This window comes from Amblyomma mixtum, chromosome 2, assembly GCF_055824585.1.
Source record: "Amblyomma mixtum isolate Tamu chromosome 2, ASM5582458v1, whole genome shotgun sequence".
Classification (NCBI taxonomy): domain Eukaryota; kingdom Metazoa; phylum Arthropoda; class Arachnida; order Ixodida; family Ixodidae; genus Amblyomma; species Amblyomma mixtum.
This window is the reverse complement of record NC_143013.1, coordinates 32,654,175-32,665,848: the sequence shown is the minus strand read 5'-3', so window position 1 is coordinate 32,665,848 and position 11,674 is coordinate 32,654,175. Positions and strand designations below refer to the sequence as shown.

Genomic DNA, 11,674 nt, shown 5'->3' with positions numbered 1-11,674 from the left:
TCGCTCAAATGATATGTCGCCAGCAGAACCATGTAGGTAGTGGAACATTTTGCAGCCTTGCGCAGCCTTCTGCAGGAAAATTTGCGACTATGTATACACGCCTGCCAAATGGACATCACCACATAACAGCAATGTCAGGATGGTCATTTGGGCCCTTCCTGAACCCATCTCGCTCTTCCAAAGGGCTCCTCAACTTTCAGGGGCCCTCCTAGGGTGCAAGAAATATTTTATTGTTATTCCTTTTTATGGATAAAGTTTACTCCTTCCTTCCTCTTTTAGGGTGATTTACCACATGATAGCAGTGCCGTGAGGAAAATGGGCGCGCTGGATACACAAGACGATGACTATTTCACATTATAACCAGGAAACGTTACCAAGAATCAGTAAATTAATGCACTAGCTGCCACCTTATTTACTGGTTTTGACATATTAAGTATAGCTGTGCATGGACTTTTCTTGAACAAATTTGCTAACCTGCTTGAGTTCCTCTTGAGGTTGTGGAGTGCAGCATGTATCTTTGCGTATTAGTGTCACCCATACATCATGTTCACGACATTCAGGGATAGAAGAAATGTTGCACTAGTATAACCCTTATATATGAACTTCATATACAAGGGTGATTGAAAATGCTTGCAATCATATGCACGCATAACCACACTGCCACAATTCTTCAGAAAATTGTTACGTATCACGCATGGAGGTGCACTTTCCAAACCTTATTCACTCCCGAATTCCAATATGTGCTCAGGGCAATAAACTGAAAAGAATGAGGTATACAAATTAGTGGGGAGTACCTCGGCAACCTCTAGTTTGCTAATGACATTACCTTGTTGAGTAACTTTGGAGACTTGCGGCAAATATTTGAGGAGCTCATGAGGCACTGCAGACAGATAGGTTTGAAAATTACAACATGTATAAAGTAACTGTACTAAAGGTAAGGTAGTGGCTGGTAAATAATTTTCTCAAAAGTGGGAAAACACTCGAAGCAGCCCTTGTGTGCAATTACATGGCCAAGTATTCATTGGGGACACGAATAATGAAGGATTAGATAATAAATAAGAATAAGCTAAAGCATATCTGGTAGATATTCCGACATGATGAACAGTAGCTTGTTAATATCAGAAAATACCATTCTGTCAGAGCTCACTTAAGAAGTGCAGACTTCAAAATAAACAAAGTATCTGGAATTGAAACTGTGAATACTGGAACAAGTGGTGGGAAAAAGATCAATAAATGTAATTTTAACAGGTAGGGAAAAAGAAACCTAGATCAGTGGTCATATATTAAACTTAAGGAAAAGAAGTGGAGTAGGGCACATCATGCAATGTGTACAACAGATAACCAGCTTCCAGTTTGAGCCACAGAATGTATATCAAGAAAGGGAGAATATAGTAACAGCCAGCAGAGGTTAGCTACAGCCATGATATAAGGAAATTCACACAAGACAGGGGTAACTGGAGAACACTGGGAGAGTGGGTTTAATCCAGCTGGAGATGATCACACATCCATTACAGGCCAAGCACAGTCATGAGCAACCCAGTGCCCCTTATCATTTCAGATAATGTTACTAAGAGCAATGTAGTAAAACCTCGTTGATGCGTTTTTTTTTTCTAATTACGGGGAAAACTCTATTATCCGGGAAAACGCATGATCCAAACCGCCTAATTCTGAGATATATACCTGTTGAATAAGGTAAAAAACATGTACTGACAATTTCACTTTATAAAAATGTCGATTGCCATTTCTTGGCACAAGAGCTGAACAGACCCTATTCCAGTGCTCGCTGAGTTCAGTCCGCGTTCGTGCTGTCTTTAACACAGAAGGAAATTCTCAACACATCAGCTCCGTCGTCGGCAATGACGAAAGTAACCAAAATCTGTTCCGTGTCATTGTTGTATGCTTCTCCCGTTTGCACCTAAGTACCGTGGGGAAGCCACCCGATTGTCGAAGTGTTTTTGCTTTTTAAGTTGCGTTTCCCAGACCCGGAAAAAACTTCTCCTTGCCCTTATGCACCGCGATGAAACTTAAGCGCTTCTGCTCTTCACATCACGCACTCGCAGGAAAGGTCATCGCGAATGCTAATGCGTCGTTTTTATTTTTTTGTTTTGGTTTTGATGGTGGTGCTTCGCCTCATAGCAAGTAGGCACTGCAAAGACGTCACCACTCCGCAAAAAAAAATGTTTGCACATGTGCGGTTGGTCAATATACGAATTATACGACCACAAATTGTCGAAATTCTAAACGTAGTAGCCAGGAAATCGAGTTTTCCTGGAATGTATACATTTGTAAATAATAATAATAATAATAATAATAATAATAATAATAATAATAATAATAATAATAATAATAATGTGTTTAAGAAAAATAGTGTACTCAAAGGGACATTTTAATGTCTGCGATTTTCTTCCTTTCTTTTATTGATGTCCATTTTTACAAAATGGAGGAGGCCAAGGTAAAAGCTGCGACAGTGCAGCTTGAGAGGCCCTCGACCCCCTTTACACGTGGCAGCGCAGAGAAGCACAACACGCAAAACATAACATACACAGGTAACCTGTGTACGAACCCAGAAACCGTATAAACCATGAATGTATCAACGAGGTTTTGCGGTTAATGTCAACAGCACTGACCTAGGCTTGCTTATATACTGAGGGCATTTTCTCGCGTGCATCAATTTTATGGATAGGAAGGCCAAGGTAGTACGCAATACTCCTTTGAGACTTCAGCTGTGTATTTAAAAGAAAGCACTTTGTGAAGACATAGTGCTGTAACTGCAATGAAAATTCAGAAATATTTACGGTTCTGGCCATATTCAAAGGACTCAGTGCAGCAAATGGATAGAAGATTGAAAAAGGTGCAGTGCAATTAATCTGGTGCTTAGCGTGATGCTGTAAATCTAAACTGTGTCTCTAAAAGAAAGGGCTGTTGCTGACAATGTACAACTGAGCTAATGGAAGAAAATGCACGTTTTGATATGAAGAGCTGTGCTACAGACATCTTTTTATCATATATTATTGCATATAGGCTTTCAAAAGCTGATAACGTAAACAAAATCAGTTAATTACACTAACAACTGGCAAGGTTATGAGCACACAAATAATGAAACTAACACCAGGGGAGAAGAAAGCAGAAGTTGGAACATTACATTAACATTCAGTACCCCACAGATTTGCGTACCTCATTTTTTTCATTCTATTGCTCTTAACACGTACTAAAATGCTGCAGTGATTAAGATTTAAGAGGCACGTGTCTCCCTACGTGATTAGTATTTTAGTTTTCTAAAGCAAGAATGGGTAGACTGAGATCAAGTACAAAAAGGTGGCCTCTCCTACACCAATGCTGTATTGTGTGCAGGAGATAAGAGAGAGAGAGAAATACTTAAACAGGTTAAATCAAGGCCTTATACGTGCTCTAAGAGCCAACTGGGCAACTTGGCCGCCAAGGCCAGCCATGCCGACCAGCAGGAAGGAGGGGCTTGGGGCGGTGCAGAGAACGGATGGACATCTCCTTTTCAGTTGCGCTTAGAAGCTTGACACAAGAGAGGTGATACAAGGAACATAAGACTTCAACAACTGAGCATTTATTCCACACATAGTGAAATTTAAGGAACCAATGAAGAAACGATCTTTTGAAACTGCTGCAAAATAGTTTGGACCTGAGTTTGGTCATGGCCATTCTAAGAAGCACAAGTAGGAAGTTATCAGCTTATTATGAAAGCACCTCATTGTTGGAAGCCAGCACATTTTTTGCTCAATCTGAAATGCACCATCCCATGTAAGCATACTAAAAATATATGCCTGCACAATAAAGTATGCATCTTTGTTCCTTCTTAAGGTATGACGCCACACTTGAAGGAAAAATGTTTTTGATGGGAAAATATTTATTTTGGTATTTTCCAATATTACGCATCCCAGGTTACTGTCATTAGCACGTAATCAGCTTAAAAAAATTTTAAATATGACTTACTCTGAAACGTGCTAAATTTTCCTCTCATGTCAACAGAGATAACTCGTAAAGTAAGTAATGTACAGTCTGCATCACCCTCATGTCGAGCACTAAACCAGTGGCCAGCAGGCAATAAAAATTCATACTAGACAGCAACCCATGATACCTGGCCAAAGCTGTAGTGCCCACATTGCTTGTGGGTCTGCGAGGCTCAACTGACATGGAATCATTTCCTCTATAATCTAGCAGGTACGACGAGGTGTCACTTTATTTGCAGAGAAGTGTGCCGGCTGAGCGCTCTACACAAGGGTGAGGCAGGCTGTACACCATAATGATTTGGCACTAATGAAGGTCTACCTGTTAGATGAGAAGTGAACTACAATAGTCTGTGATGGATATGCAGGCAATCATTAGAACAACTGAAAGCATACATGAAAAACTGCCTTTCTGAAAGCATGGACAATTTATCATGGCGCCTGACCAGCACACCGATCACATGCCTATGGATTTACGAAATACACAAAAGATAAACTAGCATCTTCTCTGCTTAAAGGTTGTGCCTAGCGTCGGACCGGCATCCCCGACTGCCCACTCGGCACAGTGTTCTTATTACCCCTCACTTTGAGAAATAGCGGTTTGGCAATCCAAATTTATGCTATCGCACCAAGAACACCGTTACCACCAGTCCGGAAAAACGGCTACAGTAAGTGCACTTTCATTGGGCCACAGTCGTCAAAACAAGTTTGACGCAAGTTCTGAGAAGTCTAGCCTTGGGGACAAAACGCGCACACCGTTGTTGCTCGAAAGAGCACCGCGAGCGCAAGTGCGCTGGTGAAAAGTGAGTTAGTTTAGTGAGCAAAACTTCTGCAGACGCGACTTCACACAACCGACTGCCGAAACCACTTCTGCGTTAAGGCCAGCTTCCGCAAGAGCTATATATCGCGAACCAACGCTGTCACGAACGGCGAGCATCGATAGAAAATTACACACGGGCAGAGGGGCAGGCTGCGAGTCCGACGATACAGGGCCCGAGGGGCAGGCTGCGAGACCGACGATGCGTTTTCCAGCGTAGAACAGCGGCACGGCGCGGCTTGCATAGCTCCTTGGAATCTACGCACTTTAAGCATTCGGAGCCAAGTATCCACGATCCAACGAGGCGGCTTGCATAAAACTGCGTAAAACCGCTCGCGTGAAACTGCAACCCGCACGTAGGGTCCCTACCAATAGTAAGAAACTCTATGGTCCCTACCGCACGCATACGCAAGGCGCCATTTTTTTTATGACGGCGGAAGTTGCGTGGGGTCACGTGATAGCACTCCTGGGCGTCGTCTGCTCGAATGCGTGTACAGGCTATGTTTTGGCAATACGCGTCCCGGACCTGTGGGGTGCAAGGAAGCACATTTTGTCTGGGACCTTTCATTGGTCTACAGTTGACATAGAGTTTCTAAATATTGCTTAGAGGGAAAAGCTGCCGGCACCGTCTGTGCGAATTTCTTTAAAGCGGCTGCGAAACCCTGATTTAAGGGGTGGATGCTGGCTATCCAGGTCGATCCTTTGTCACACAGATGCTGGCTCAAAAAGCATTACAGGAATTGATGCATAGGAACGGCAGTTATTCAGTGAAGAAATTTCAGAATACAAGGAAACAAAACGCTGCCCTGGGGATCTGTAACGAGCACTGATAATGCTCAGCACGCGGGCGTCTTTTGCGTTCCGCCTCCATCGAAACGCGGCCGCCGCGGTCGGGTACGAACCCGGGTACTCCGGCTCAGCATACGAGCGCCTTAACCACTGAGCCACCACGGCGGGTAGAAAAGTGCCGTGGTCCTTTTGGTGCGATAAAATTGGTAAATTGGTTTTTGAGGAAAGGAAACGGCGCAGTATCTGTCTCACATATCTGTGGACACCTGAACCACGACGTAAAGGAAGGTGAAAGAGAGAAAGAGGTGCCGTAGTGGAGGTCTCCGGAATAATTTCGACCACCTGGGGAACTTTAACGAGCACTGAAAACGCACAGCACACGGGCGCCTTTTGCGTTCCGCCTCCATCGAAACGCGGCCCCGGGTACTCGGGCTCGTAAGACTTGGACTTGACCTCTAACTGGAGGCTCACCAGAAGGTATGGCCAATGGTATGGCTGTGACGTACCACGTGACTTGTCGCAGCTGTTACCGCTCGCCGCTGCTCCGACCGCTCGCTCTCGCCAGTTGTGACATCGCTTGCTGAAAAATTCAGGGGGCACTTTGGCTCTCTAAAGTGCTGCAAGGCGAAAGCATTTCCTGGCCACTGTTTGTTTTAGAGCGCAGCTCTTTGGCGTCCGTTCCTGGGTTTCGCGTCGTCGTCGGCCTCGTAACCAGCTCCGCCCCCAATGTCACGCTTTTCAATTGGTCGAAATGCTCGTGACGTCACAGTGCGCGAATTTCAAATGGGGCCAATTGTACTTTGGCTAGTAACCATGCAACCAATCAAAGGGATCGTATAGTGATGCTGCAACTAAGTTGGACTGAGTTTAGTTAATTGCTTAATTAATCAATTAGCCTAATTAATATAGAGGATAATGAAGAGGCCAGAAGAAAAGAAAGAAAGAAAGACGCGCGCCGCAGCGACAACAGCGTCTGCGGAAGGAGACGCTGCTGAAAAAAAAACATAAGTACGAAGCCGCGTTCCCTCCACCACCACGCACTTCCCCACTCAGTAAGACGTTGCTCGTTTCATATACGTTGTGTCGAACATCCTAGACAGTTCCAACAATTGACAGGTTAATGACAGAACACGATGGATAGAAATACAATAATATAAATATGAAATACCCTAATTAACCTTTCTAGTTAGACCGCATAAATCAATAAAACCGAGAACGAAATTGGTCGAGTTGGGGAATCGAACCAGGGTCTCCGGAGTGCGATACGAGCACGCTAGCCACTCCGTAATGCCAGCTGAATGGTTTGGAATGAACAAAGGCGCGTCTAGCTAATACGGCGTCTTCGTTCACTCCCATCTTCCCCCTTTCCCTTACGACGAGGTGCAGGTGTCCACCCAGATATGCGAGAGAGGTACATTTCCTTTCCTCAAAAAATAAATTTACCGTCCAGCAAGGCGTATAGCCGAATTGGCGATGGCGTTCTGTGGACTCCCTGGCAGCGTTGCAAGACGCTGTCGCGTTCCACTCTTACAGGCGAAGCTTAACATGTTAACCACACATCAGTAACACACGCAGACAGCCAATGGACGCGTCATTCGCTGGCAGCACTTGATTCATCATTCACAACCACATTCTTAACGTACGCTCCCTTGCCGCACATGCCAAGGACGTACACCACGATCACATTCTGCGCCATTCCTCTGTACTTTGCTTTGCTGAAACCTGGATGGATCCCGAAGAGCCTCTCGAAATCATAGATTTCCTATACTGCTGTGGTGCTCGCAGAGACCACAACAGAGCGGCGGGAGTCGCTATCTACTTGCGCACAGGTCTCTCTGCAATACCAGTCGAAATGTTTGGCACGTCACATGAAGTTGGCGAACTGTGCGCCGCAAAGTTGCCCAACGGCTTGCTGGTAGTAGCTGCTTACTTCGCCCCTACCGCACTCACGAAAGACGTCGTGCACTTCCTGCAACTCGCATTAACCGTCCATCGATCCACACCGATGTTAGTAGTGGGGCACTTTAATGTTGACATAAAGACAAACAGCAATTTCCTAACACTTATGCGGGAGAACATCCCGTTCCTCTCGCTCGTAACGCGTCCCACGGCTGTGACAACCTCGCGAGGCACTTGTATAGATCTCGTCTTTGAGAATCAAGCATTGGTGTACCAAGTCGAACATATATCAGTCTATTTCTCCGACCACAAAGCTTCCTTCATGACTGTCAAGAACTGTTAGTGGAGTCTTTGTTAAAGGAATACGTGTGAAAAATAAAAAAAAAATTCTGTGATAGCGCATACATGTGTTGCTCGATTTATTTGCCTCAATCTATCGAAAAGGTGAAACAGCTTATTTGCTGCGCTCAAATTTCGCATTAGGAAGTAACGTAATCGTCGGTAAATTTTTTATTTACTTTTTTATTTTTCATATTTTGTTTTCTATTTATTTTTTGCTCCTTTTCTTAATTTTATTGTTTTTTTATTTTTATTTCCAAATCTTATTTTTATTTCGTTTTTATTGTTTATTTTCTTACTTTTATTTTTATTTTCCTTTTCTTGACTTTACTCCTTATTTATGAAGCCCATGCATTCACTAGATGCGCCTTTATTCATGCTGGAACCTTAAGCCTTTTAAGCAGTGACGCCGAAAGGCGGACGAATCTGCCGACGCGTCTGCTAACGACAGTATGAGGCATTAAAGGCTTTCGCCTTAATAAAGGCCAGCGCTTGCCGCAACGCTACGAAGGTTTGGGTATCTGCAATAGCCGGCGTCGTCGTTTCGGCGGACGCGGTTGTTGCGACGCGCGTCTGTTCTTTCAATCTCTCCTCTCGCATCTTTCGATTCTCCCCTTCTGCACGTGGCAGCGGTCAGCTCGAGCCGTGGGCAGGCCCGTGCACTTTCGCTTTCATCCTTCCTACAGCCACAACAACTACTACTAGACACCACGGAGAAAAAGGGGGTATCTATTACGTCTTCGCTTCGGCGGACGCGGTTGTTGAGACACGTATCTTTATACTCTCCTATCTGCACGTGGCAGCGGTTGTTGCTCTGTCGGCAGGCCCGTGCAATTTACTTAATTTTTAAGGCGAAAGCCTTTAATGCCGCATCGTTGTAAGCAGCAGTTGTCGACAGAAAATGTCACGCTTTTCAATTGGTCGAAACGGCCGTGACGTCACAGTGCGCGAATTTCAAACGGGGCCAATTGTACTTTGGCTAGTAACCATGCAACCAATTGAAGGGATCGTATAGTGTTGCTCCAAGTAAGTGGGACTGAGCTTAGTTAATTGCTTAATTACCCAATTAGCCTAATTAACTTTTCTAGTCAGGCCATATAAATACATAAAACCGAGTAGGAAATTCGTCGAGCTCGGGAATCGAACCCCGGTCTTGGCGTGCGAGACGAGCATGCTATACACTCCGCCATGCCAGCTCGATGGTTTGGACTGAACATAGGCGCGTCTAGTGAATACGGTGTCTTCGCTCACTCCCATCCTCCTCCCTTCCCTTTCAGTGAGGTTTAGGTGTCCACCGAGACATCAGAGACAGACAACTTTCCTTTCCTCAAAAACCAATTCACCGATGAGCAAGGCATAGAACCGAATGGGCAATGGCGTTCTATGGACTCCCTGGCAGCGTTGCAAGATGCTGTCGCGTTCCACTCTTAGAGGCGAAGCTTAACATCTTAACCACACATCAGTGACCACACTTTAGGTCAAAAAAGTGCCCCCCTGAATTTTGACGGGTGTTCACCGAGATATGGCTAGCCAGGACATACTGGCTGCGGAAGAAGTGGCGATTGCTCTAGCTGCAACACACACTAGCTCAATATACATTCTCACAGATTCACAGACAGCGTATCGCAATTACCTCAGGGGCAGGGTCGCACCGCTAGCAGCTAAAATCCTGCAAGATAGCTACATCCGTGGCTACCAACCCACACACAAACACTTAATATGGGTACCAGGTCACCAGGGCATCCCAGGGAACGAGAGCGCACATGCCTCAGCCCGAGCATTTCTCCCCCGGGCACCCAGTGCGGATGCCGTGGAACCTCCTACCCCACTACTAACTTACAATGACATACTTCAGCACTTAAGTTTATCCCGTCGGGTCTACCCTCCGCCGGCTAAGACACTAGATAAAGGGGAGGAACAACACCTCCGAAAGCTACAGACCAACACTTACAACAACCCACGAAGACTGCATGCCATAGACCCGGAGTCATTTGACTCACAATGCAAATTCTGCGGGGAGAAGGCGGACCTGTACCATATGGTATGGGCCTGCCAACGAAATCAGGCGATCACTGTTAATAACCAGCCAACGCAGGAGGGGTGGGAGGCAGCTCTGTCCAGCTCGGACGGAAAGAGTCAAAAGCAACTCATCGAAAGAGCCCGGACAGCAGCCTACGCCAATGGGGTTCCGGACTGAGAGCTCCAACCACGGCTACAACCTCCTAAACCATTTCATTAAAATATTTTCACCACCACCGAGATATGTGAGACAGTTACTGCGTAATTTCCTTTCCTCAAATATTTTCATTTCCTTCATTACGGGCACTCTTTGTCTTCTTTCACTCCCACTTGCTTCCTTCCTCTACGGTGCGGTTCAGGTGTCCACCGAGATGACAGAGAATTACTGCGCCATTTCCTTTCAGCGTTGCGTTCAAAAGGCAAGGCATCGCGCCGAACGGGTGGTGGCGTTCCGTGGACTCCCTGGCTGCGCTACACGCTGTCGCGTTCCACTCCTAAAGGCGAAGCTTGAGCGTCATTAATTAGTAGTTAATTAGTATTCAGGCATGTATCAGTAATTAACCATTAATTAGTGATTTGTCATCACTTAGTAATTAGTACTCAATTATATGTGACGCCACCAGTGCCACAGAAGCAGCGAAAGTGGTTTGGAAAACGCTTTCGCCTCTACGCACTTTAGACAGTCAAAGTGCCCCCTGAATTTTTTCATCCTTCTTTCAGTCGCAACAAGAACAATGACACCATGGGGGTAACCGGCGTCGTTGCTTCGGCGGACGCGGTTGTCACGTAGGGTATCTGTTACAGCCGGCGTCGTCGCTTCGGCGGACGCGGTTGTTGCGGCGCGCGTCTGTTCTCTCGATCTTTCCTCTCACATATCAGCTCTCCTCTATATATGATCAGCACGTGGCAGCGATTGTGTCTCAGCGCGAGCTAGTAGGCAGGCCCGTGCACTTTCCTTTTCATCCCTCCTCCAGTCGCAACAACAATAGACACCGCGTTCGCAGACCTCAACAACACCGCAGAGACAGAGCCAGAACCGGTAATCGGGGCGAGTTGTTCGACTGAGCATTGGAGGCGCCGGGTAGAGTCACTGGAATAACTTTAGCGCCTTATAGCGACCCCCACGACAGAGCGTCCCGAACTTGGAGGAAGCAAAATTTTTAAGGCGAAATGCCTCATACAGACTCGTCGGCAGCCGTGTCGGTGTCGGCTGCCGACACATGCGCATCTAATGAATGCATGGGTTTCATAAATAAAATAAAAGGAATAAAGTCAAGGAAAGGAAAAATGAAAATAAGAAAATAGACAAAAATAAAAACAAAATAAGAATAAGATATGAAAATAAAAAACAGTAAAGATAAGAAAAGGAGCAAAAAAAAACGAAGTATGAAAAATAAAAAAAGTAAATAAAAACAAACAGTGCGCCAGGAAACGCTTTCGCCTTGCAGCACTTTAGAGAGCCAAAGTGCCCACTGAATTTTTCCTTCCTCCATGGCCCCGAAGCCGCGTTGGCTAAAGATAATTCGCGAAAGCGGGCTCGTCGAGTTGCTGAAACCATAGAGTTAATGAAACCGATGAAGATCGGGAGATATACGTCTGGAGAAGCAGCGGTACAGGTAGCAAGGGCAGCGGATGCTGCCACGTATCCGCGCGTCGACATCGAGCACTGGTCCGATTAAATATGTTATAAAAATGTTATGTAAGTTGCAGTAATGTTATAATGTTTGATTATGTAATGTTACATTAGCGTTAAAAATTAACATATAACGTTATAAGTTTACTACAAAACATTTGTTATCGTTCTAAACAAGCAATTGTTCATTTATTGTTTGTT

At 45.3% G+C, this 11,674-nt stretch overlaps 1 long non-coding RNA gene across 1 annotated transcript; it reads right to left on the bottom strand.

The window, feature by feature from the left end:
- Positions 1–8: 8 nt before the first annotated feature.
- On the bottom strand, positions 9–5,309 carry LOC149358882 (uncharacterized). Its single transcript, XR_016288740.1, has 3 exons — positions 4,933–5,309; positions 827–880; positions 9–757 (listed from the first exon to the last, which is right to left on the bottom strand). It is a non-coding gene; the product is annotated as an uncharacterized LOC149358882 (long non-coding RNA).
- Positions 5,310–11,674: the final 6,365 nt, after the last annotated feature.